General features: G+C 40.1%; 1 protein-coding gene and 1 long non-coding RNA gene across 16 annotated transcripts in view; one reads left to right on the forward strand and one right to left on the reverse strand.

Annotated features, from left to right (window-relative positions):
* Positions 1–26,501, forward strand: part of PTPRD (protein tyrosine phosphatase receptor type D) — a 2,182,843-nt gene that overhangs the window by 1,659,536 nt on the left and 496,806 nt on the right. Inside the window, exon 1 of one of the 15 annotated variants that reach the window (XM_087869645.1) lies at positions 19,423–19,561. The exons of 13 other annotated variants lie outside the window; for them this stretch is intronic. The gene's annotated coding sequence lies outside the window, so the exon portion shown is untranslated. Of the gene's footprint in view, positions 1–19,422; positions 19,562–26,501 lie in introns of those variants that run through there. One more of the 15 variants, XM_087869646.1, reaches the window with a different exon arrangement.
* On the reverse strand, positions 4,649–19,401 carry LOC148108613 (uncharacterized). Its single transcript, XR_015727513.1, has 2 exons — positions 19,313–19,401; positions 4,649–8,095 (listed from the first exon to the last, which is right to left on the reverse strand). It is a non-coding gene; the product is annotated as an uncharacterized LOC148108613 (long non-coding RNA).

The following is a 26,501-nucleotide window of genomic DNA, read 5'->3' on the forward strand; positions in this document are numbered from 1 at the left end:
ATGAGAAACAGCAGGCATGAGTGGATGGAGAGAAAAGTGCAGGGTACCTGGACCATTTGGTTGTTTCTGTCTTTGCAGTAATAACATTACTCCTAAAATGTACCCTCAGATTAAACAGTAATAGTTAACTCCAAGCGGTTAGAATTTTGCTCAATAAAAATAATACTATTTAGAGCAGCGAGTAGGAAATTATTGTGTGCTGTGCCACACCATCATCTTTATGGAAGGGAGAAGGCAGAAGCAGGTGGCCAGCTCTTTCCACAGGTAACACTGAATGGGGATGAGCCAGGCCTTGAATTGAAGTCTCCTTCAGAAAAAGCAACTTGAAGATCTGAAATCCCTCCGTGTCTTTCAAACAATTGCCATTAATATGCTGTTTATTGAGTGATTATCTACGTGGCTACCATCTCAGTTTATACCAAATGTAACCAGGTAGATTACTGGCAGAAGAGACTGTGTTGCTCAGGGTTAGGACTGAGAAAAATGACTGTCTTAGTTTCCCTACAGTTTGACCTCTTTTCACCCAGGAATCCCCCCTGCCTTTATTTTTAAAGCTACATTCCAGTCCCCACAGTAAACACAGGGTGTATTTTCTCTGTAAACAGTGTTACAAGTGGAGGGTTGAAATGTTTGCTTTGAAAATTCTTACTTAAGCAGTGAGACCAAAAAGGTTCACTCTCTGTCAATAGGTTTCTGATCTTCTGTGATTCGGAAAGATCACTCTTCTCTCATTACACGTTTTATAATACCTGAAAACAGGTGTTCGGAGCAGTCTCAGAAAATGGATGACCAGAGCCTCGGCTTCTGGCTTTGGTACTGACTGCCTCTCTCCATCTCTGTCTCTCTGAGTAAAGTTGAAGCAAAGTCTAATAAACTTTAATGCTGGAAGGTTGTCATGACAAATTAAAAGAAGTTAGCATCAAATCCAAGATGCATTATTGTATTTTAAATCACTGAAATTAAATAATATCCTACCCCCTAAAAAAGTTTAGAATCTTTTAATAAGTCTATAACTCACAATTTGGATAGGAAGGTGGATATTAATTATAAAGGGACATCCAAAACTAAAATAATAATCAGGACTGACTGTTACTGACGAGTGAGCTCCATGCTAATAGGCCAATGACCCGATTGTGTCTGTTTTCACTCATCATTGTAACCTTAGTGTTTTGCAGAGTGCCAGGCACATAGTGGGCTCTCAGTAGGTATCTGAGTAAATGAGTGGAAAAAAAAACAGGTATGAATGAGCAAATGAGTGAATGCAGAGCCAAGCCTACTAGACCCAATCACATTGTTCCTTCACTCTTCATACCCCAGCCATACCCAGTGTTTTTATTTATTGTGAAAACAGGAAAACAGGAACACCCAGGACAGCTTTGAAGGGCATTCTCCCTCCCGACCCCTCGCCAATCTCACGGATAACAGATCCTACTTCTCTGAACCCATAATGAGTCCAAGAAAGGATAGCAAATCCCCACAGACGTGAGGGGATACTGGCCTCTCTCTGGAGTACAAAAAGGTGCATTGTTTTAAGGAAGTTCTAAATGCATGTACCTTAGACCTCCGATTCCATCCTTGCCCGTGGTGAGGGAAACTGTTCTCACCCAAAACAGACACAATGTTTGTGTTGCATACCAGAGGATCCTAGTAAGCACAGCAGTACCATCAACAATGGCCTGGAGACTGTGTAGCGTTGGCATCTGCCTAGAGTCACCAAGGACAGAGCTGTGGCCATTCTTTTTTGTGTGCAGAGAATTCAGTTAGTAGTAAAATAATTTCTCTTTTCTTCTTAAACATTTACACACCTTCCTTATTTAGTTTTGTTCTTCCATCTTTGTCTCTACCATCCCCTACCCTGGCCCCACACACTGACCCGATATCTTTTAGTTTGGATGGTTACAGAGGCAGCTGAGAACACAAAAGATACAGTAGTCATTTTATTTCCTTCCAAGTATTGTCTGTGCCTGGAGTGAAGAGCTGCACAGAAGGTATGGAACAATTTCCACTGCTTTCCTATCTCATACATGATTCCAGCTATTGGGATGCCTGAGACACAATGTTTCGTAAAACTGCTTCAGATGACTTCCTGAAAATAAGTAATATCTGACAATGTAAGCAACTATTCTCTCCAAGTATGATTAGTATATACAACTCCCAGTGACCACGAAGACCTAAACAAATGCTCATCATTCCAAGATCTCTGGTCAGTCTTCAAAGTCAATCATATAAACTGTCAACTTTCCTTAAGATGAAGAGTATCAACAGCTAAGGAGAGATTTGACCCTCTTTCTAGGTCATTTCGAGGTGGATCATGGGTGATCTTTCACAGAGTTCTGTCCGTAGATACGTTTACTTCCAACCAGCATCCTTCATAGGCTTCATGTTTAAGAAAGTGAAGTTTGGATTATCTGAGAGGAGTTGGAAACACTTGTTTGCGGTTTTTAAATGTTAAAGGGGCAAAGAACAAAAGAGTGACCCCTGGAAACTTTGTCTATTGGCCTGCCTCCTCTGTGAATATAAAATGTCACTGAGGGTTATCATTCTTAGCAAATGTTACTAGAAAATAATGTCAAGTTTCACAGGGATCTGAAAGTTCCTTTGCATTTTTGTTCCTGATAAACTTCTATTATTTTATAAGTAAATGCAAATGCCTATTTTTATAATTTGACCTATTGTCAAAAAAGTCATAGAAAATACCAACATAATAAAAGAGAACTTGCTCATTAAAATGTTAATCTATTTAGATATTAATTTAATATGCGAATTTATTTTTGCTCTGAAATCCTTTACAACAGAGAAATATACTGCCACTGTAAAAGTCCTCACATGTCAGTGCCTCATAAAATTCCCCAAAAAGCTAAAAATGTGATGTGTATCTACTCAGGTAGATTACGCAATGTTCTAATGAACCATTAATTTGACATAGAAGTTATCCTGAATTCTTTGTGTTTGACTTCGTAGAACAAGGCCCAGATTATCTTTCTTCTTCTAATTTGGCTAATACAAATTATTTAAAGTGTGAAGCAGAGTGGTAAAAGAAAAAGACAAGAAGGACACTCTTTAAAGGACACGTTTAAAACAAAATCTACTCTGGTCATCCATCAGGCCATGATCTTGAACTTTGTAACTTTTAAAGATACATGCAAACATACTTGCATTTTTCTTTCAAGTATTTAAAACTAGCCCTTGTTTGCAAAGTGTACCAGGTCACTCAGTGAAGTTTTACTACAGTCCTTAAAGAACAAGAAATGTGCTAAGTTATTTTTCAAGTAAATTTCCCAGATTTAAATAAATGATCAGAGTGTATTAACTTAGAATTATAAACCAATAAATTCTTCCTGACTAGGTTTCTACCAGAAGCAAATAATGAAACCTTTAACCAGGAAATGACAAACCTCCAAATTCTTCTGAGGATATTGCAGTAAAATGATTATCCTGTAATATTAGAGTGCATGAACATTACAAAGGAGGTTTAGAGGCAAATGGAGTTTTCAGGACTCTTAACATTTTTTCCCAGAGAGAAGCAGATTCCTGGTGTATTTCCAGAGGTTGAAGGGAAAGATAAACTGATGTTTAGAATATGAGCTTTTCATCGACTCATTTGGTTTGATGACTATTCCCCAATATATACCTCAAGTGTGTTATTAATAAAACCAATCTCAGTGAATTTCTCCAGCTATGTCTTATGAGTTGTTTTAATAGCATCACATACATATGCGTGCGCACACACACACACACACACACACACACACGCACTCACACAGGCTCTCCTGGTTTAGATTAACCTGGTAAAGAACATTAGAGCATAAGTGGTAGAAGCCACAAGATCAGGCTTCTGTGCTTGGTTCTTTTACATATATTCTCACATTCCGAAGTACTGAAAAGAAGAGATTTATCAGTTAAGATACTCTGAGCTCCAAGTAAGAGAGAATCCAACAAAAATGTTATTTAAACAATAAGGACACTTATTATGTCATAAGAAATGCACGGGTAGGACTTCGGGATTTGTTAATGCATGGCTCAGCATCATAAAAACCCTGTGATCTTTCTACATGTCTTACACCAATTGTGAAAAGTGTGTATATTTTTCCTCCCTTCTCAAGGGCAGTGAGGCTCAGAGAGCTCAAGGTTAAGCTCAAAGTCACTCTGTTCATGTCTGAGCCAGGAGTTCAGCCCACACTGAGTTTAGAGCCTATTTTTCAAATCACAGTAAAATCATGATACACATTATAGATTTTAAACATCAAGAAGGAAATGAGATAATGCTTGTTATTAAACACAATGATATATATGAGCATCCATACAACTCGATTTGTTTATTTCATGACTATCAACTCCCTGTACCCGCTACACACTTCAGAAAATATATTTTGAGATGCTCATCTTATGCTTGAAATAGGGTTGCCCATGATCATAACATGTTAGAAATAATATGAACTGTGGCACAAAGGAACCAAATAAAGAGTTCCTAAAGTCATTCTAAAGTTTTCAGTTACATTTATTGTGTTTATACTAGAACTTCCAGTCTCAACACTAGGAAGAGCCAGGCAGGTGAGCAATTTTATCATAATTAACTTCAATACATTTAGTGATTGGCATTCTACTGTCTCATTTCATCATCCCCAAAACTGTAAGAGGTTTTTTTCCCTCCATTTTCACCTTCATTGTTTTCCCATTTCACAAATGGATGTCCACCTTCAGTGTGTCCATGTATGGTTGTACAGGTTGGGGACTGAACAACTGTACACCATGGCCCTAAATCTTCCACTTCCTCCTCATACCACTCTTGCTCCACCTGAAGGACTCTCCTCACCATCCATTAGAAAAATGTCCTCCATATTTCTGTTTTGAAAATTTCATTAGAATTACCAACTTAGGTCAGAACAAATATCCAGACATTTGCATCCCAACATTTCCTAGGAGGTAGGTTCTGAGTGGAAATTTCAAGTACATGATTTAATGTAGTCTGTACAATAGCTCTGTGAAATAAGTACTATTATCTTTGTTTTTACAGATAAAGAAATGAGGACTCTGGGGATTTCTACAGCTCACCCCATGACACACAGCTATTAACAGAGTTAGGGATTACGTTCTCTCATCTTCAGTGCAATTTCCACTATAATAAATTAGGGGAGAGATAAGAGTCTTTAAGAGAGCAAGGCAACTGAGTGGTTGGTCAGCCCGGAGGGGATTGGGGTCAAGGTAGAGAGAATGAGATGCTCAGAGGAGGCCTAGAGTGGAGAAAAGGGGCAATAGTCAGAAGACCAATGACACATATTTCCTACTCAGTGTTTTTTTCCAGAGTTAGACTCTGCAGCTAGGCCACTTTCCTATTTATTCCAGTTTCATTTGGTGATACCCAAATTGGAAAATTACAAAAATAAGTATGTTCAACTGTCATCACATATTATGGGCATCTCCAAGGAACAAAGAACTTCCTGTTCTATATTGGTTTGAAAAGAAAGAAATAATATCTGGAGTTTGCAGTTGAAAGTTTTATATTTGGCAGGATGACCAACCACATGTAAGTCATAGGCAAGTCACTGAACCACCCACTCAGTGGTTTTATCAGCCATTAAATTGGGTAGTAAAAGGGGAATGTTATTAACGGGTTGGGAATTGTTGTTATTCATTCTCACATGAGGACAATGCAGAAATGCCTAAAGGAAACAAATGTTATATTGTATTATTAAAACGTTACCCTAAGTTTGAAAGTGATGCACTAAGAGAACTCAACATCCAGATGAGATGTAGTTTTACCCTAAACGACAGGAAGGACATGAAGGCCCTGCCCAGTATGCTAAAGAAGGTAGTCGTATGTTTTAATGACTAGAATCTAGAAGATGGTGCTATTCTCGTGAGGTAGCTTGTCAGCTCAGAAAGCTTCCACTACTGATGGCCTCCAAGAGAATATTTTCTTTCTTTCCTCCCTCTCTTCATTTCTTGTCACTTATATTTATCTGCAGGTTTGTGGACCCGTGTGCCAAAGACCCGCAGGACCTGGTCTCCTGATCCTTCATTCTTTAGAATAAGCCATTATGTAATGAAGAAACACTTTTTTGTTACTATTTATTAAAGTTCATAGGGGAATTTTCAGGCCAATTTAAGATGAAATAAGTGAGCATAAAGAGGAGAGAAAAAATAGAGAGACATTCGACAGTGGAATGGAATAGGCAATGGAATACCATCATTCATCATTCATTCATTCATTCTTTCATTCATTCGTTCATTCATTCATTCATTCATTCATTCAGAAGTCAACACCTATTTGTAATTGCCTGTTGTGTGCCAGGCACCATCCTAGCAACTAGGGATATCCAGGAAATCAACCTGTTCAATCCACCGTCTGGGAACTTAGATTCTTGTAGGGAAAAAGAGAAATAATAAATAATAAAAGCAACCACATAGCATGACAGCTGGTAATAATTGCTCAAAAGAAAAATAAAGCAGGGCAATAGGATCGACATGATGGGGTGTTGATATTTTATGCCAGGGATCAGGGAGTGTGGCCATGTATATAAAGATTCTTTCATTCAATATTTATTGACTGCCTTTGAAGAGTTGGGTACTGTGCAAGATACAAGATGAATAAGACATGGTCCCTGCCCTCCAGGAGCCAACAGCTCAGTAGAGAATCTCGCCACCTGCTCCATTAGGCAGACAGATTAGAAGTCTCAGGGCATATTGCGGCAGGAACATTGTACACAGTGACCAATCTGAACAGATTGTAAGTATTCCAAAACTCACAGTGGTTTCCATAAAATAATTCTCACTTCAAGTAAACATTTTCAGTTGGTGAGTAACTCTATTTTCCACCGACAGCACTCATATTTGAGGGCTTCCTTAATGCATTGATGACTTGTTTTTCTGATTGGTTGCCAAGGATTGTTTGGGTCCTTATTGAAATGTACTTGCTTAAGTCCTCCAAAGCATCTTGGCCGGTTTCTTGTTGCTGTACTGGCAAATGCTTCGCTTTCTCCTGCACTGAAAAATTTGTTATTTCTGAAAAATGTGGACTGTCCCTGGATGGTTCTCATGAAAATCAAAGATAAAGAAGAAAGAATTACAGATCTTTTTTTTTCAAGTAAGGGTGAAGAACAGAACTTTGTTTCCACAAAATTTACATAAATGTAGGTCACATCCTGGATACTAGTTTTATCATGCTTTGTTCAGATACCTGGCTCAAAAGTTCCTGATTCTTCAGGAAGACAGAGAAAAGTATAATTATGGTCAAAATACTAGCCTGTATAAACAAACTGCTTTTCTTTTCTGTGTGTTATTAATATAGCCTCCATATCCCAAGCTTTACAAAGGTTGTAATAATATAACATTGTTAAAAAAGAAAGCTCAGTCGTGTGAGAGAACAACACTGAGCAGAAAAGTCTTTGTTTTCCTGAAGACAGAGCCTTTTTTGATAGGGGATGACAGATCATATCACACACAGTTGTTCCAGAGTATAGGAGAAAGATTCGCTGATCTCTGTGCTAGCACAAATGATGCCAATCCACTCACTCTGTAGGCTCCATGTTGGAACCTTCCTCCTCTTCACGGACTCTGTCACATTCCTCACCCTGCACCACAGTTAGAAGACCCAGGAGAGGAAATTATTTTGGCTAGGCTGAGACATAAGCACAGGTGGTACCACTTGTTATAAACTTTTCAGATTTTGTTGGGGCTGTGAGCCAACTTTACAGTGGTTTGTTCTGTCGGAGAAACAGAAGCAAGAGCTTTTGGCCCTAGCTGTTGATCGATTGTGCTGCTGCTGATTTCCACAGGTTGCCATCTTACAGAGGATGCATTTCTTCCCAGTGACAACTCAGGACCACGGGGCCAGCCTGAATCACTGCCAAAGATCCTTATTTCCTTAGGACTCCGAACAGTGCTTTTGGGCCATTCTGTCTATTCTGTGTTGGAGAAGTTTCACACCAAAATTTGAATTTTGTTGAGCTGTTTCTTTTTCGGCTGCGCCAAGGTAAAAATCAGTTTGTGGTAAATTCAATCTTTTTCCTACATGTTGGAGTCCTTGCCATTGGTAAAGTGTTCACTCTTATCGTGGCCTCATTTGTAGCAGCTTCCAATGCTGTGATCATGTCAGCTTTAGGGATAAATAACAGACAGAAATTTTGCTATCAAAGTTACTTCCAAAGGCCATGAAAAGTCAATCATTAGATAAGATCAAGAACTTAGCTCTAAATATAAACTCTTTCTCAGCACTTGCAAATAATACCTCCAAAGTTTAACCCTAAATTCCCCATAGGAGCTCTGCTCTTCTCTAAATATTCTGTTTTCTAAGGATATCACTGAAGATGAAATTTACTCCATTGAATCTTAAATAACTGATTCTGTAGCATATTTGCATGTCACACTTTTTTGGGGGGAAGGGATAAGGTGCCAACAGAAAACGTCCATTTTCAGCTCTGTGAACTTCAATTCACAGAATATACTGCAATTAAGTAACATCTCAGAGTGGCCTTCCAAAGTGGGGAGAGTGTCCAGTTGTTCGTGGGTTTGGCTTAGGTTATGCTGTTTATTTGTTTGGGTTGTATGTTTTGAACATGTGCCCAGGGCTTTTAAAAAGAGTGATGGGAACATTTGTATGCATGGACTTGAAAGCGAGAGAACAGGCATTGCAGCACTTTAATTATGGCCCTAGCAACATGTGGACTTATTTGAGAGTTTCGGGGGTGTAAGACAAACTAGAAGGAAACAAGTGGTTTCCAATGGCATAGCTGCCTTTTCTTCTTAGCAAGCAGGAAATGGAAAGTGTAAAGCTTTTCTACCCTTTTGGATATCCAAAGATAGGGCAAACTGCTTTGTGTCCTTCTTTCCCAATATCCTTTTCACTTTGTGGAGCTATCTGAACATAAGGTTAGGTTCTGAGCCAGCTAAAGTAGTCATTTATATTAGAGTATATCTGAGTCACAGAGTATGATGTGGGTATATCCTTGCTCTCTCCTATCATAGTGTTTTCTTCAAGCCCAAAAGGACCAGCACGTCATGGGCTGCTGAACCCCAGAGAGAAAGTGAGAGACCAAATGTGTGTGTGTGTGTGTGTGTGTGTGTGTGTGTGTGTGCGCGCGCGCGTTCACATTGACGTCTTATGACGCTTAAGGCTTTCTATCGCCCAAGAAAAAAGAGCCAAACTCTTTGGAATCTTTCTTTTCACAGACAAATTTCCCAGAAACTGTAACCATAATAGCTGGACGGTTGTTAAACAAGAGAGTATAACTAAGGTTGGGGCGGTGAACCAAAAGAATTTGGAAAGTTTGAGAATCTAAAAGATTGGGGTGGTTGACACACACTTTCTTTTCCTTTAATTTTTGAGGATTTTTCCCTGTCTTGCATCTTCATTTCCAATCAAATGTATTTCATTCCAGACCTAAAATCAAAATCCTCTTCTCTCCAGTCTCTGTGTGGATTAGGAGTAATTATAAGGTAAAAATAACATTGTCTCCTTTCTTGAAATGCATACTTTTATTCTAAAGAAGGTTTATTGAGGGGTCAATTTGACCTTTTTTTCCGAGTTCTATATGAGATGGTATTTGCAAGGTAGTATTATGCGGATCTAATGTAATGTAAGCGGGGGAGGGGTGGCTAGCTGAGAATATCTTAACTTTAAAGTTAAAAAAAAAAAAAAAACACTGGTGGAGAAAGACACACACCAACACAAATAGCTCATGGCGATTCTCTTCCTGAGTATAACAGCTAGAACTAGTGGGTTCCCAAGTACAAGGCTGAAGCCGACTGAAATGTCCCAGCAGGCTGCTGGGTTTGCACTCCAATGTCCAGCAAATTTCATGTAATTACAGCTGCCTGCTGAAGGAGGCCTGTGGTCTCCATAGGCTGTTAAGACCTTAGTTGTGGCCAGAAGGGGAATAGGTAGGATTCAAGTCCTGCCACCAACGCCAGAAGCTAGGAGCTTCCTTCACAGCAAGGGCAACTGTTAGAATAAGCCAGCTGTGCAAAGCAAAATTAAAAAGCTTGTAGATTTAGGTAAAATAGTGCCACCTGTGATTTTCTCCCCCTTTTGAAAAGTAAGGAAGAAAGAAAGGCAAATCCTAGAAAAAGGGAGCTAGCCTCTTAAGAACTGCCAGAATCTGCTCAGCTGTACTGGGTTATTTTCCTAGGAACAATAAAAATCAATGAATTTGAATGGAGCTATCACCGTGGTTTTCAGAATTACCTGAAAAGCTTGCCAAAAAATTCTGACTCCCCAGAACTAGCCCAGAGGTTCTGATTCAGAACATCGAGCTCCATTCATGGGTCTGGGTCATGTGTAAAATGGGTGTTTTACCATCCACAGAATTATTAGGAGCCTTAAAAGAGACAGGTGCCTTGAAGTTCTGTGTGAACTGCAAAGTGCCACATAAATGATGATATTGAATAATGTGATGTGGAGAGTGTTCCTTATATTCGTCAGGCACTGGGCTGGGAACTCTCAGAGAAATAAAAGAAGTCTGCTATTGTTGTGTAGTTTGCATTCCTGATAGTTTTCTACTATTAGACTCACCAAGAAAACTTCCTTCTCAAGAAAATGAATTCCTTAAGCAAAAATGTGTGAGCACCGTTTCCTCAAAGTAGTAGCTTTGTTATTCTAATTTAACTCTGAAAATAACACATGAATATCGAGACTCAACTGCAAATGTTTTCCAAGGAGAGGTTTCTGTCTTTCTGATCTTTCTTCTCTTTGTTTTAATCACAGGTTCATTGGGGGGTGGTGTGGTTGGAATTTCAGTTAAGTTGGTGGCATTTCTTCCTCTTTTAATTGAACTTGCAGGGGATGAAAATCATTAGGGAATGTTTGTATTGTGCTTGGATGAAAGGGTTTTCCTTAATATGTGCGCCTTGGTCACAGCACACATTCTTCGAATCCCATAATAGTGCATAGTTGACATACCTCACACACACTGGAGGCCGGAATGAGTGAGCAGTGGGATGAATGGGCATACATAAAAACCAAGTCAAAGAAATGCTAAAAATACCACCCCCGTATACGAAATTTGGGCTGTGTTTCATTTGTAGTGACTACTTAAAAATGGAATCCAGTCAAAGGGTCATTTCTTTTCCACTTATAAAACAAAAGTGATTTCACAAGGAATCCTAAGTTGTAAAACACTTTAGAAATAATCTAGTATAGTGATTTTCAAATCATGCTTCCTAGGGCTGTAAAGTAAGGTTACGCCACTGTGGCTAAACATTTGAATCACTTCGGAAGCTTCTTAACAAAATACGCTAGGAGCCTCATTCCCAAAGAATCCAATTCAGCTCATACACATGGTCCCTGGGCATATGTTTTAAAAGCTTTCCAGATGATTCTAACGTACAGCCAAGGTTGTGAACCTCCGTTCCAGGGATTTGGCAGTCCAAACATTTGGGCTTGTGATCGGTAAATGCAAGTACACTCCCTGGGGTCAATATAATAGAACGTATTAAATGGGGAAAATTAGGATGTACTCATGCCCCACAGAGTTCCCATTAATTTTAAAGAAAACACTAGATTTTGGAAAGTTCAATTAAACAGCATTCTATCATGTATTCCTTATATAGGACGTTCTGCAGATGTACAAAGTACACACTGATGATTAAGACCCAGTCTTTTTCTTAAAGATTTTACAGTCTTGCAATCTGGAAATATATATGGGTTTTGGCCTGTGGCAGAAGTATAAGAAAGGAATGAGTGAAACAAGGATAGATAAAACTTTAATAAAAGGCAAGTATGTTATGGATGGCACAAGAAGGACTGAATCACAGACAAAACATTTTAGCTTTCAGCATTTGTTCTAATTTCTCATCTCTGCTTTCCCCAGCATAGAACAGGCCAAACTGAGCACTTTTGACATCCAAACTCTCAGAACAGCACGACTGTAAGAAGGAAAAGCAAAGCCCATACCCTATTCCTTTTTACTTCCGCTTGGTACAAGGTAGGATATTTCCTAGAGCCTGTGACTCACTAGGTAGGAGATCCCTCTGATAGATGGAAACAAGTAAAAAGCATGGGTGTCAAGGGTTCTTTTCAGGACTGCTTCTAGATGTCTGACTATTGGTTTCTTTGCCAAGGGGAAGGCAGAGAAAAACACCTGCTTGACTTGATTTGCTTTTGTGCTTCTCGAGGTCAAAGACTGTTAATAGCCCCATGTTATCATCCATTGATGCATTCAGCAGACATCTTTTGAGATCAGCTTATAGTCTGGGTTTTGTGCTCACTGATGGTGATATGAACAGTGGGGACAAGCTCAGAGCTTAATAGGGTACAAACATACACAATAAAAATATAGGCCGATACCAAGTAAGAAAAAGAAAGAATGGGAGAACAGAGGCAGAGCAAATTCATTCTACTTAGTGGACTGCAATAAGCTTTGTAAAGCAAGTGACGTTTCACATAAAAAGGGCAATTGACAACCAATTCATTTCCTCTTCCTCTCTTTTTGTCTCCATCCTTCCCTTCCTTTACTTCTTCAGATACTTACAGAGTTTCTATAGTGCTTAAAGCACCGTGATGAGAGTTTTTGGCTCTAATCAGACACTAATCTGCTCTCAAATGGCTGAGAAGGAACATTTGCTAAATATGCACACCCTGTAGAAATTGTTAAGTGACATAATTGAAGTGTAAGATAAGTAAAGATGTTTAAGACAAAGGTTCAAAAGCGACTGAAAAATTGTAGTCTTGAAGTTTTCGTTCCCATTCACTGCTTTGAAAACTGCTCCCAAATGTGTGTGGAAGTGCCCATAGCTACACAGGGGGCCCTTGCCATTATCTGCAAAGCCAGGTGAGACCTTGTGACTGGTCCCCGTCCAGGATGCCCAGGCCAGGTTTGCACTGGTCATTTGTAATCTGCAGCCTGTGAAGAGGTAGACTCACACGGAAATCAACTTGTGCTATTTCGCTTCTGAGTTTCTGAAAATCATTTTCTGAAACCCTGTTTGAAAGACCTGTTAGAAATAAAGTCGCGACTTCTTATGGCTTTCTTGCTAAAAATGGGAAAACTGAACTTGATTGGTGGACGCAGAAGACTTACAAGCTTTGAAAAACTGCTGTGCTGTGGGTTTTATCCTCGCTTTTTAAATTTTTTTTCCTTCTCTCTCTTCCTAACCATTGACTCTTGAAGCACATTGTTTCATGAAGGGGATTCGGCTTCCTCTGCAGCAGTCGACTGTGAGTCAGTAACTTACTCTGGAAAGATAAGAGTCAGCCTCCTGCAATAAAATTTTAAACAAATGCTGCTTTACTTTTCTATCATTCTCTTTTTTTCTCTGTCGTTCTCTTAAACAATACAAACTTTGGTTGCCATGGAACCAATAATAACATTGTAGTTTAAAATATAACTTTATTTCCAGGTGATATCCCATGACATTGACATTCTGTAGATAGTGAACCCAACCTTTTCCTCTTTTAAAGAATCTTGTTATCCCTCCCTAGAAATAGCTGTGATTCATTTCTACCATGTGCCCCATTCTCTTGCTATTCAGCAAAATGGAGCCTGCTTCATCAGTTTCGGGTCTCTGTAGATTTCCCCTTTATTGAGTGATTAATTACGAGCTTTCTCGTGACTTCTTAATCTTTTTCAGTATTTTAAAATATTCCTTCATTTCGAAATTCTCTAGTGTAAGATACAAACTCTTAATGGAACATAAGTAACTACAATTACTTTCCTCTTTATTCAGCTTTGCCTTTACTACCAAAGACATCGTTTGGAAAATGTATTAAAGAACCATAAAAGTTTAAAACTTAAAAATAAACACTAGGCAGTTAGTTTTGTCAATGAAAACATTAGCATTTAAAGGTTAAAGTGACAAAAAATGTGCTTATTCCTTACATTACTAACAGAGTGCTCATTTATATTAGCAATGGTTGTATTTTTAAAAGATGCTGCAAATACATAAAGATTGGTGGTCTCTGAATATTTAAACACAACAGATTTAAGACAACAAAACCAAAGCACACTTTTATTGTTAGGGAATACTGAAACCCACTGCTTAATGTATGAGTTAATGGGACTTCTTGACAAATCACCTGTTAAATTTTAGCTGACAGCTTGTCATATATTAATTATAAATAATTGTAATATACGGCTATCATAATGCACGCAACAAAAAAAAAAAAGGAAGAAAGGTAATTAGAGTATATCCTTTGTTTTCCCCCTTCATTTCTTGCTCACAAGAAAAAAAATGACCCAGTGTTTCACTTGGGTTGGGATAGTGCCAATGGTTAATGGAATGCTCCACTCTCCTAAAGAATTTAATGGGAATATCCATTTGTCACAGCCGCATGCCGTAATCTCCAGTAGCAGAGCCAATGGAAAATAGCATCGTACCACAACGTCCTCTACACGCTGCAGGTGAGGGTAAAATGCAGCAGCGAACTGAACAGAGTCAGGGTAGAGGGCCTGGCTTTTCTAGGCCTTTCTTTAGAGAAGATACGGATTTCTTTTCTTTAAGAGAACAGCGCTGCCTGACAGCAACAAGAAATGCCGCCCTGGAGAAAAAGAAAGTGTCTTTCTTTCAGGTGGAGAAAAATGTGAATGTTTGCATAGCGTGTCTCAAAATATCTAACCACCTCTTTGTCTACTGGAAACCCCCTTGTTTGTAAAGAGACTTTGATTAGTGGAATCAGAAAGACCAGGATTAGATTCTTATTTCAATCACCAACTCGTTCTGCGTAGGAGCTTCCAAATCTGAAGAATGGGACTAAGAGCATCGAAACGTGCTACGTTACTGGTAGAATGCACAGGGCCATATGAATCAAAACACCAGCATGGCATCTGAATTACTGTCTTCTTTTCTTCTTAACAATTTAGATGGCATTATGGTGTATTCTGATTACTTTATATGTGTAGATCCTGTGTTCTCAAATGAATCAAACTATTGTTTAGTGAGTGTATTTAATATCTATTTTATCTCTCTCATGTCTCAGTTCTGTCTCTGGAACAAGAAATAAGCTACTGAAAACTGTTGTATGAATTATATTTGAAAAACTCTCTCAAACATTTTAACCCTTGTACAGACGAATAGTTATTTGAAGATTAAAACCATTAATTATAATTATTTTTTATTTTTTAAAAGATTTTATTTATTTGAGAGAGAGAACACATGAGAGAGACAGGGCAAGAGCATGGGGGGAGGGGAGGGGCAGGGGCAGAGATAGAGACAGAGGGAGAAGCAGACTCCCCGTGGAGCAGGGACCCTAGTGCCGGGCTCTACGGATCCGAGGACCCTGGGATCACGTCCTGAGCCGAAGGCAGATGCTTACCTGACTGAGCCACCCAGGGACCCAACCATTAATTATTATTCCATTTGTGCATTTAGCTGCTTATTAATGAAGTATATTGGACATAACTATAACCTATAGGAAGAGATCTCGGATACTCATTTCACTACCTTATGAAACTATCTTCAGAACATGTCACTTAAACCTATGTCAAGTTTCTCCATTCTAATTGAATTAAAAAAAAACCTGGTTCTTACAAAAAAAATATTATTGACAGCAAGTATTTGATTCCTTGGTTAATAATGTGTAATCAGAATAGAAATAAAAACACACGATTTGAAGTCAAACCGATACAGGTTTAAAATTCTAGCTTGGCCACTTGCTATCTATGTCAGCATGGCCAAATTATCCTCTTGGATCCTGTTTTCTCACTTGTACAATGGGGCTAATTATGCCTAACTTCCAAGGTAGTTGTTAAGACTGGAGGCAAGGCAACAGCCTTGAAACTCTTAATCACCAACCACGTGATCGAAACGTAAGTTTTACAGAACAATATTTAGTATATATAATGCACTCTTTTTTCTTTTCTTTCCTACTCTCATTTCTTTTGCTTAAAAAATTGTTCACAACCCACTAGGTTTGTGACCCACAAAAGGTCATGATATGCCTTTTGAAAACAGTGAGATAGCATGATGTTTAGTACATGATAGGAGAGTAACAAATGATTACTATCATTGTCGTTCTGATTATTTTTAGTCTTTTAAAGATGTTTCATTATAGATGAGAATAAAATCTTTCAAGTACTTCTAGGAACTAACTCCCTTGGATGGGGTCCAAAATAGACTCATACTCATTGTATGCTGAATTATGCACTAGAGGGGGTTGTGCTATAGCAAAGTTCTTGTGTGCTATTCATAACAGAGGGTTAGAGCAGAAAGGAGCTAAGAAAATGTCTAGTCCCATTTCTTCATTTTTCTTCATTTAAGCATAGTTTTAAAATATTCTATATTTATTGCTCACTGATAAGTGGGAAAAACTGTTTGATCTAGAACTGGGAGGTGACTAGGAAGAGTTGGGGGCAGAGTGACACTGGGTCATGATATCCGGGTTTTGGGTCTGCTTCTGTCACCAAATAGTTGGGTCACCTTAAACTCTCAGGGATTCGGTTTCCTTACCTATAAGATTAGGTGATTTTAACAGATGACTAGCCCACCTCTCATGTTCTTTGACTTCAAATCTCCAAACAGTAAACACTCCGAGAGGTTATATGAGATGCCACAGTGTTGTTTTGTTACAAATCTGCTGTGAATGTATTAATATTTGTGTATGAGGTGGCTGTCTCAGCCCACCACTGCTCAGATGTGCAGAGTCGGGCTCCTCTGTTTCCTTGAACCCCTCATCCTCAGCAGCGTTGCCCTGAATAATGCTGGATCTTGTACAATAGCTCAGACTAGATAGTTGTCTTCTCCCACTGCTACTTCTTTCTCCAAGAAGTTTTTTTTTGGGGGGGGGAGGGCAGGAGCATCTAGGACCTCCTGGTGTCCGGAAAGTAGGGTCCTCAGGCTAATCTCACTTACTGATACTGCTCTCTCTCCTCTTCTTTCTGGATCCCTTTCGTACCTGTTTATCATTCATGTTGGTAATGATCACTGCTACATTCTCTAGGTAGTCTAACTGGCTACCAGCGGGGTAGGTTATTTTCTTGACTACATTCCCAGATGGCAGTCAGACTTCCCAGCCGGGATCTTTTAAAATCAGGTCAGATCTGGTCAGACCTCCTTAAAAGTGGCAGAGGGATGTGTGTCTCTCCACCAAATGCAACATAAAAGGATTATTAGGGTCTTAAAAACTTTGTTTTTTCCCCTCTGACAACCAACTTTGCAGGAGGAAAATGGGGCTCGCCAGTTTATGGAGGAGGATGTGGCAATGAGAAAGCCAAATCAGTTTACACCTTGAGCAAGAATCACTTGTGTGGAGGCTCAGATTTCTGAATCCATCCTTAGGGCACAGGGGCAGGGTTCCATCATACCTGTTCAGCCTTTTGGTTCCTCATGTCATCAGAAAGACTGGAGGGTAAACCTGGCTCTGGGGGAGGCTTGCACAGATAGAAACTTCTTCTTTTTACTATACAGCTAACCATAAAAAAAAAAAAAAGGACAAGGACGAGTCATGCCAGGATGATCCCCCCCCCCAACCAAATTGCTGGAAAACTAAATTTAGCAAGACTCCTTGCAAAAATATGTAGTTTCTTTTTGGAGCACAAAAGGGGCAGAGGATTACTGACCAATCCTTCAGTGTGTTTCAGGAGTACAACATGCAGATGGTGGGAACAAATGGACAGCTTGAGACAACAGTCAGGATGCTGGGGCATTAGTCCGAACCTAAGAGGTCTGCTTACCTGTGCCCTTTCAAAAACAGCCTCCAGCCTGCAGGGATAAGTATGGTGTGTATGTGCTGGCCTGAGTGCAGAATGAGCAAGGGAGGTGGCTGGAGGCCCTGCCTTTACTTTATTTAACCTTTCTGACCAAGTTTCTAATAAAATTGTGGTAGGCCAATTGCCAATGGTGGCTTTCAGCTGCTGACTTTTTCCGCATGCTGGAGATCCTGTGAGGAGGAGTGAAGAAGGTTAAAATGTGCCTGTTAGCTAACAATCCATCCAGTGTGTTCTGTGGATGAAGGGTTCACAGATGAAGCTTGTGTAGCGGAACAACTGAGTACATGTCTAGGGAGAGGGTTTTATGGTGTTCTTCAGAGAAGCGGGGAGCAGTGAATCCTAAAAACAAGTAGCATGGAAGCAAGACAAGAGTTATCCCACTAAAGTTGATTCAATAATTCCCTTTCTTCCTTTCTGACTCCAAAGTAGATCCTACAAGCATCCCGGAATAAGACTGCCAAGGTGAACTGGGGCGGACACAAACTGTCTCATCAACGCGCGCTCCTTATATTATTATAACTGCTTTGAATGGGGGCGCGATCAGCATTTTTCCTCCAGTGTGCGGGGATGAAGCACCCGGGTGTGCATCTCTTAGGATATGAGTGAATTTTTTAGAGGGGGTCTTTTCTGGCCTGGTGGATGGATGCTGGAGAGTGACGTCACCCCGCCCCCTCCTCTGCGTGTGCGTGTGTGTGTGTGTGTGTGTGTGTGTGTGTGTGTGGTGTGCGCCTCCTTCACCCAGCTCTCCTGCCTGCCCCTCCTTCGTCCAGCTCTCCGGCCCTTTCAGTGGGTCAGTGGTCCAGATTCAGGGATTCGCCAGCGGGCGCAGCGGGCCTGGCTCTCCCTGCGCCCGGGCGCACCCACACTCACACTCTCGCGCTGGCAACGCGCGCACACAATCTCCCAGCGCTGGGGCACCGCGATTCCGTGGGATCCCCAGCACGATTACGAGGATTTTAGAAATCACCCAGACAAGGAAACAAAGAAAGAAGCTTTCCAATCACTTTCCTGAGCTTTTTCATTTAATTTCCCCACCAAATCACCTCGCCTCCAACCATAACCACCAGGTTCACGCCAGGTCCAAAGGCTGGGCTGGACTGGCCATCCCACCTCCTGGCTCTCGACTCCGCTCGGGCCGGTCTCCAGGCTTCGCCTCGCCCCCTCTCCCCCGCTTCCCCTCTTTCCCCGCCGGCCTCAGTTTCTGATTACCTCTCGCGTGCGCTTCACTTTTGGGGGGAAGAAGAGAAGAAGGGGAGGGAGGCGCTGAGGGGGGCAGCCGAGTTGCTATTTGTGGCCAAAGAATCCTCTTTAAAAGAAGCAGCAGCAGGAAGGAGGAAACGAAAGAAGCGGAGGGAGGAGAGGAGACCCGGCCCCGGACCCCCTAGCCGCGAGCAGCGGAGCATCGAGGAGCGGGAGGAGGAGGAAGAGCAGGAGGAGGAGGGAGAACAGACACAGCGGCGGCGGCAGCAGCCTGCGAAGCGAGCGCAGGGCGAGCAGGAGGAGCGGGAGGAGGAGAAACCGCCGCGGAAGCCTCCGGCTCAGAAGGGCCAGGAGGACGGCCCGGGAGGAGGAGGAGGAGGAGGCGGAGGAGGAGGAGGAGAAGGGGGTAGGGGTGGAGGGAGGGCGGGGGGACGCGCTCCTCTGGATGCTGGATTTCGGGTTTTTGGACTCACTCGCTGACTCTCCTCCACTTCCTCGCTCTGGACTGGGCTGGCCGTTCTAGGGCCCGGGCGGCGGCAGCGACTGGGGGGGACTCCCGCGGCGGTGGCCGCAGCTCCGCGGGATTAAATTGGCCGCCCAGAGGCGGCGGCTTGGGCAGGCGCGGGCTGCGCGGCAGTGGCGGGGCGCGAAGGCGCTGGGGAAAAGTGCTGGTGGCGGCGCGGGAGGCGGTGGCGGAGGCTGCCCGGAGCCAACATGACCAGGTAAGTCTCCGAGTGACCCGGTCCGCCCCCCTGTGCCCTCCCCTCCCTGCGTCCCGGGCTTGCCCTGAGCCCGGTTCCGGCAGCCCGCGCCTCCCGGGCCGGAGCTTCACACTCCCGCGTCCGCGAGCCCAGCGCCCCGGCACCGGAGCGCACACAGTTTGCTCTTCTGAACCTCCTTGGGCAGAGGTCCTCCCCTGCACGGTTCGCTTGTCGTTTAAAACCTCAGACCAAGGGAGACGGGCGATTCTAGAGAATGAGGGTGTTTGTGTATGTGTGTGTGTTTGTGCGACCCCGGCTCTCTCCTCCTAGGGTGGGTAGGGTATTGGGGAAATGGAGGAGCTGTGGGGCAATCCGACCCTACCCAGGGTTTTTGCCTCTGCATGTATCTATGTCTATCTATCTATCTATGTATCTATCTATGTATCTATCTATCTATCTATCTATCTATCTTCTTTTTTTTTTTTTTAAGAGGCAGTGATTACTGTTTTAAGGAGGGCTGGTTATGGTGAGGGGGCGAATTCTTTTTCTTTCTTTCCTCTGAACTAGTGGGGGGAAGGAGAAATAGCAGGAATCAAAGTCTACTCGGCTGCCATAGAGGAGGGGGATTGTTTTGGAGACCTTTCCATGGCAGAATCAAAGATCCTAGTTCTGCTACGGGAATCTGCTGTTCTTACTCATTCCGTAGGGAAGGGAACACAGAATTTATAATGAAAAATCCAAGTTGTAGGAAACAATTTAAAAAGAAAGCCACAACAAACCAAAGGTTCTTGGGCTTTTCTATCGATTTATTGTAGCTTTTACGTAGGCATGTAGAAAACTTGAATTGTTTATCTATGAGGTTGATTTTCATTTAGAAGCATTAACAAATGAAGTCAGTTTTCTTGTGCTTAAAAAAAAATATCTTGAACACTAAAGTGTGAGCTTGTCTTTCATTAATTGGTTGTTCTAGGATTCTGAATAGTAGTTCAATTCTCCAAAACCCTGACTGTCACATCTACTTGTATTGTTTCCAGCTCTCCTCCCTGCACACGACTTGCCGAATGTCTCTGTTTTCTAAAATTCTTGGAGTGATCCCCCAAGACCAAGCTACAGTTTGTGCCTTAAGCACCCAAGAAGATTCCCGAGGGATCACTCTTCCTGTATTTTCTCTTAAAGTTTTTTTTTTTTTTCCTTTTAGATGTGTATAGACACAGTGGCAGTGACTTAACAGAGCTTAGCACACTCATTTTGAGCCTCTTAGAGACTGGTAACTGCTTTGACTTGAGATAGATTTGCTGTTGGACTTCCAGAGCTACAGACATGGACCTTTCCCTTTGATGTGTTCTTTCCAGCCATCCTGTAATAACATGCATATGGGGGAGTTAGTCCAACCGTTCATACTTTTGACTATTTTGGCTATTCTGTCTGTTTGAAAGTGTACACACCCACTACTCAACTTGAGTAAAACCAAGGTGATGTACCAGGACTTGAAATATTCTGATTTAAAGGAATATTTAGATGATACCGACCTAAAGATTGTTTTATGTTGGTAATAGGATATCCAGGACAATGCTTAGTGGATATTATACTTATTTTGAAAGCATATTCTGTTATATGCCACAGATAGATATTATTTTATTGACTTAGCAAAGAGAATAAATTTTCAATGCTAGATGTCCGAATTCTTGAGGTAGACATCCTAAATGGACATTGAAAGAAAATTTCCCTACCTCCCACCTCCCATAATTATGTACTGTACTTTGCTTTTCAATGGAGCTAGCAATTCTGTGACAGATTTTTAAAATTCACCCTCATGCTATCAGCTATTATTGTACTTTCAAAGTGTGAAATTGACAAGCTGGTCAGTTTCATGAATTCAGCTGTCAGATTGTGTCCAGTTAAAAATTGCTAAAAGCTGTAAATGTGCCTGCCTGGAATTTTCTTTTGTAAAGGAAAGACAGCAAGAGGATGAGGATTAAGGGGTGTTATTAATTGTACATCCTTTAAAATAGGTGCACTCCAATGTGAGTTTTATCACTGGCTGTCCTTGGGAAATACATGTCGATTTCTACTATTTTAAAAGTGGCCTTCAGTTTGTATCAATATTTCATTTAAAATAGTGAGCGCTTTACTTAGAAATTATCTGTTCTCAAAGCCCTCCGTATAATAAATATAATAAGAATGAAATTCAAAGAGGAAAACTGTCTCTCAAATATATTTTAATATATTTGAGTAATATATCACTTTTTTTGTAATGACATGTAAAGAGGTGGATGTTAAGTATTTTATTGTGGAGGTTATGTAACACAAATTCTTCCTGGACCAGTGCAGTAGTAGTTACTAAAGTAATGAAATGTGGTGATCTACTTTAATATATATGTATTTTGGTAGATAACCATGAAAGTAAAACTGATTAAAGTATTAAATACAATGACTTGATTTGCCTTTTAAGAATGACATTCATGTAAAGCCAGAGTATCTCCAAGTGGAGAACTGAGAATCGGAATCCCCTTGTCTGCTGCTGTTCGCTGAGCCACTAGGGGCCTGTATAACTGTTCTTATATCCAGGAGATACCCTTGTATGGCAGATGCAAACCCTTCCTAGAGAGACATTTAAAAAAAAAAAAAAAAAAGGTAGGCAGTCCCCTAAGTTTTTGTTTTGTTTTTAAACTATTAAGTCATGTTCTAGTGTTAGCCATAGACATTGATTGAAGAGTTTTTCAAGAACATTCTTTACAGAGCTTCTCTGAACTATGGTGGTGTAAGGTGATTTTTTCATATAAAATTTGAAACAAAAGAAGTATTTGTGTAAATTCATATGTGATCCCAGATTCCCAGTGTATGTAAAGGATAAACAAGTAGGGACATTAATAACTTTTTTCTTGGACTGATAAGGATATTATTTGTATAATGTAGGGTTAAAGATAAATGAAGCAGAATTACTTTAAGGAAAGTGTAGTCACAGATTGATGGTGTGATTAAACTCGCTTTGTAAGTGCTGTGCAAGTCCGTATGGATGGAGAATTTGAGGCTCCGACTCCAGTTTAGTCAGCACTTGAGGGACCTGAACTGAAGATGCTCTGTACATTTTTAAGTGTCAGTTTCACAAATTTGAAATCGACCAGCCGTGGCAATCTTGATAGACATTAGGCAATAAGGTCAAGTATACTTACACTGTTCTTTTGTTGATTTTCAGTTTTTCAAACTGACAAGGGTGACTGTTGGTAAAAGAGGACACTACCGGCATTTGCATATTGGATTTCCTTCAGACCCAGCTTGATTTATCAAGCCATTAAACAATTCCATTTTTAAAAAGATGCCATGGATAAATAAGGATTCATTAACACAATCACATATGAAAAGTGCCATTTCAGGAAAGATGGATTTCTTAAGGTGATTTTGCTTTAAGACTACCCGTCTTCAGTTTCAGCTGTGTATTTGTGGGTAGTCTGAGAGGTGAGGTATGTGTGTGCTCTAACTTGTGATTCTGAGAGCCTCAAACTTTTAGACTCACATCTTTAAATCTATGCACTTAACCTTTGCTCATGGGTACCCTTTCAGCTCCCCCAGAGTTCCTGGTTATCTCAGAAATGAACTTTACCTTTGACATAGTGTGTTCAACTTAGTGACCACAGAATATGCCTTTAGGATTGGTATTACAAGATATATGAAGTGCTAAATATACAGATGTAAGTATTCAGTTTTCCAGAGTACTCAAAGAATGTATTATAATTTTTCCCCCTATTTCCTTAAAGGGCCAGTAGTTTTTAGTTGAAAAGTTTAGTATGAGAAAATAAGCTATATTTTAAGCTAGGCCTACTCTGGGTGCCGTACTGCCTTATGGAGTTATTTACCTTTTCTTTGTGCTGTTCGGTTTCTTTGAAAAATTCATTTTGGAAAGCTACTTACTTGTGATGACAAAAAGGCAATGTGCAGCCTGAAGCAAAGTCAATGTTTAAAAACATTTCTTTTTATATTACTAATGATTTGCCAAGAAAGAGCGAAGAGAGGAGTTATTCTCTCTGTGCACTACAAGATTGAAGATTCCCGTAGAACGCACCATCTAAGAAATCTGGTAACGTGGAAGAAGATGGCTTAGAAGGAATTTGTCAGTGAATTTTATCCAACAAACATCACTTGTTTAAGCTTCTGTAATTTCATAGCACAGTGACATTTCCACCAAAGGATCCGTTTGTTTGGCGATATGTTTTCTATATAGATAATCTTATTTGCTTCTAATTAGTAGTTGATAACACTTTTAAAATTTCATGCTTGGCTTGCATTTGTTTTGACAATTGAAGTGCCCAACTCCCCCCCCCCCATTTTTTAAATAAAAATGTGTTTCAGCTCTTCACAATGAAGCCCTTAAAAAAGATAGCTGAAAGAATATGGCTTTTGCTCTCTGATTGTTCATTATATGAAATTACAGCCTTAGATGTAAAAGTTCAGCATTTTGTTTGCGTCATAAGTCTTGGGGAGGTCAAAGAGCAAATACTTACACGTTATAGCAGTCTCTGACCTAATGCAACCTAAATAATAAAGTCGTGACAGTGGTGCTAGACTGAAGCATTAATGAAATAGAATTCTTATAAGCAGTATTTCACAAAATTACATTTAGGTCCTCTGCCCCTCATTTCCCCTTTAATAAATTACTTACTTGCTTTCATGTAATCAACAGTCAGTTTGCATTTTCTTAACCTTTTAGTCATCAAATATTTTTAAGACTTAGACATTAAAGTAATTTAACTATTATATCCACATACACGGCCATATTCTCAAAGCAATGTGTTGGGGAAAAAAATGACTAAAATCGTGCTTGTAATGCCCTGCCTTCTCCCTCTCCAGATAATCCATTCAGTATCTTTCTGTTCATTATTTTCTATTTGATGCTGATATATGTAATTGGATCATGTCAATACTTACCAGTTTGTCTATAGCTTTTTAAAAATTACAGAAAAACAGAACAAAACTGAACTTTTTATTCACTTTTTAACCTTTATTGTCCCTCAAATCAAATTCCTGTGTGTCACAGATCAGTAAATTAAATGAAAGAACTGACGATTTGGACAACTGATTTTGTCTGTAAGCCAGCAGATCAGATGTACCAATAGATAAGTAATCCTGAGACAACTTAGATGATCCTTACTCCCCACCTGCAGCAGGCAAGCCTCGCTTTCCTTTGCAAATGACTGCTCTTAGGTGGCAGGCTCTTCTTTGGCTCCTTCAGCATATGTAACAAAATACAAAAGCAAAAGCAGCCATGTGAGGCTAGGCTTTCTCCAGAGTCTTTGGATTTTCACCGACCAGAAACCCTGTTTAACTTTGACATTCAGAAAACAATGTCAGGAGCGTTGTGACCTTCACCACATTGCTATTTACTGGATTTAAGCTCTGTAACTCTTGTCAGTTTCATGAAATTGATTGACTTTATAAATTCTTAATTGTCTTTTTTAACGACAGCCTTTGGGCTATATTCCTTAATGCAGAAGTAGCTAACTAAATTGAGATTGTGAATTACATTGAGAAAACAGCACTTCTCAGTATTGTTTTGGGATGAGGAGATATTGTACTTTCAAATATATAAAATGATCATCTGTAATCATTGGGTCACAAGTAATAAGAGACTTCTATTTTAAGCTTCAGTAAATCAACTCCTTTTATTAACAAAAATTTTTGTATTAGTACTGATTTTATAAATAATTGAAAATTAGTTCTTGTTTAATCTTCTTTAATCCTACTGGTATATAATGTATATAAATGTAATGTTAAAGATGGTAAAATCTCCACTGACTTCCGTTCCTTCCTTCCTCCCTTCCTTCTTCCCTCCCTCCCACCCTTCCTCCCTCTTCCCTCCCTTCCTTTCTTCTCCTTTTCCTTCTTCTCCTTTTGCTGCAGTGAAAAGAACATAAATTTGATGCAAGCAGAACTGAATTTATACATTAGTTTTGTCACTTATTTGTGGAATCTTGGGGGAAGTTATATAACATTTCAGTGTCTCAGTTTCATCGTCTATAAAGTGGAGAAAATAACCAGAGATATAATGACGATCCAATTAGATAATAAGAATTTGTCTCATTTTTCATAAAAAAAAATCCTGGATGTAAGAGTTATGGAAGGAATATGTTATATTCATTAATGCTAGTTTCTCTGATAGAATTCTGCAGTCTTTAGCTATCTGCTATAAATTATTGCTACCTGACTTAAAAATTAGGACTTTTTGGTTATGGGTGTTTTGTGTATCTTTGTTCAGTTTGCACTCTGTTTTGTACATGGTACCATTACTATAGATGCTGGAACTACAGTTTCTTTCCAGCATGTTTAGTGAAGTCTGTATACATCAGTATGTCATGGGACACTATCTCAGAAAGCTTTTAAAGCAAAAGCTAGAAATGATTTTACCTAAAATATACAAAGAGAGCATTTTGCTTAAAAGTCAAAAATGTATTAATAGCTTCTTGTTGATATTTGATGTGGAGCTGCAGTCTGGGGGAAGAAATGTTTAGAAAAGCACTTAATTAAAATCCTGAACCAAAAGAATTGCTTTTTTTTTTTTTTCTTTAAGGGTAGTGCATCTTAGAAAGCTCCTTAGCTCTTTGCCCAGTGCAGCTGTCCTTCCCTGAAAGATCAGGTTTCAAGAGCAATGATGGATGGTGGGTGCCTGTAGCCAGTTGTGGGGTTTCTACTGAGGTCAAATGTATTGATGGAGGATAGGAATTTACTGCCTTCTGTCTCTCCCTAAGATCTGCCAGGATAATTTCACAGAGAAAAATTAGACTAGACACATCAAATGCTGATCCAGTGTCCCATTATAGGTCAAAAAGACATTTGTTTTCAATGTTTAAAATATTTTTTTCTTCCATTCCCACTTCCTCACGTTCTATCCCAACTGAAGGGACTTCTTGAGCCTGTGCTCTAATGGTTCCTTACTGCACAAGTAGACCCTGGCCTCTCTGTAAAAACA

This window comes from Ursus americanus, chromosome 18 (assembly GCF_024610735.1).
Source record: "Ursus americanus isolate L20-20 chromosome 18, mUrsAme1.1.p, whole genome shotgun sequence".
Lineage (NCBI taxonomy): Eukaryota > Metazoa > Chordata > Mammalia > Carnivora > Ursidae > Ursus > Ursus americanus.